The following is a 1462-nucleotide window of genomic DNA, read 5'->3' on the forward strand; positions in this document are numbered from 1 at the left end:
TTGCTCGGTGTGGAAGGAAACTAATTGTCTATGACACCGCAAAGTCAATTTCGGAATCATTTTGAAGATTTAAATGACGTCCCCTACCTGAAGATATTTCAGATTTGGATCTTCATCATCATGCAAGCGGCAATCCAAATTATCCAATTAATTTGGATGATGTTGACGTTCTCGAAACGGAACACAATCAGGAAGAAGAGGCTGAATTAAACATTCCTGATGCGAGGGAAAAAATAAGTAAAATGTTGGTATCATTTTAAGTTGATTTCAACGAGAAAAATCGTCAATGGAGTCCTAGAATCCAAAGTAGTATGTAAATACTGCCAACAAAGATTGGCATGGCAAAGAGAAATTGGTACCACCCATCTCAACTGTCACTACAAAGTATGTGCGGCCAAACACGGACTTATTCCAGGCTGTCAAATACAATTGCAATTTGGCAGTCCAGACATCGATGGTTCTGCTGCACCCCTATCCACATGGGTGTATTTGGAGGAGAAAGCTCGAACCGGAATGGTGAAACTTGTTGCTGGTGCTGAGTTGCCTATGGCATTAATTAACAACCAACACTACGTCTCGTATGTGAAAAAATATCTGCAGTCAAGGTACGTTGGGGTAAGTCGAAACACTCTTCGTTTCGATACAATCTAATATTTTACTGAAACAAAACAACAATTAATTATTGATTTGCAAAAATATGGAGGTGTCATATCTTTAACTTTGGATATATGAGAAGGGATTAATAAAAGAGCATATATAGCTGTAACTGCACATTATATAGACCCACTTTGGTGCATGCATAAAAAAATTATTGCTTTTAGAATTATTGAGTTTCCCCACAACGCTAATAATATATTTAATACTATTATTAGTATTGTTAGAGAATATCATTGAGAAAGTAAAATTCATTCATTTACTTTCGATAATGCTAGTGTTAATAAAGTAGTTGTCAATAAATTACATAGGGTACTACAACCTGATTTGGTGGGTATTTGTTTCATATTCGTTGTGTATGTCATATTTTGAATTTAATTGTCCAAAATGTTTTAAAACATATAAATGATAAACTTCAAAATATTAGGAACGCACTAATATATATCACAATCTCCCCAAGTAGAAAACAAGCATTTGAGGATTATCGTACCTAAATAGGAGTGCAAAATGTTAAAACATTTGTTAGTGACGTACGTCATAGGTGGAACTCTACTTACTTGTTATTAAAATCATTTGAAGGTTTCGAACATTTAATAATTGACTTTTATAACAATAGACATGTTAAAAGTGATGACGAGGGTATGTTGATTGAACGTGATTGACAATTAGCTTTGAAAGATAAAAGATTTTTGACATCTTTTTATGAAATCACTAAGATTTTATCCGGCGTTTACTATCCCACCAGTTGTATGGTACTTGAACGTTTTTATATAATTGCAAGAACATTTCATAAATACAAAAATGATCC

Source organism: Olea europaea, chromosome 19 (assembly GCF_002742605.1).
Source record: "Olea europaea var. sylvestris chromosome 19, O_europaea_v1, whole genome shotgun sequence".
NCBI lineage: Eukaryota > Viridiplantae > Streptophyta > Magnoliopsida > Lamiales > Oleaceae > Olea > Olea europaea.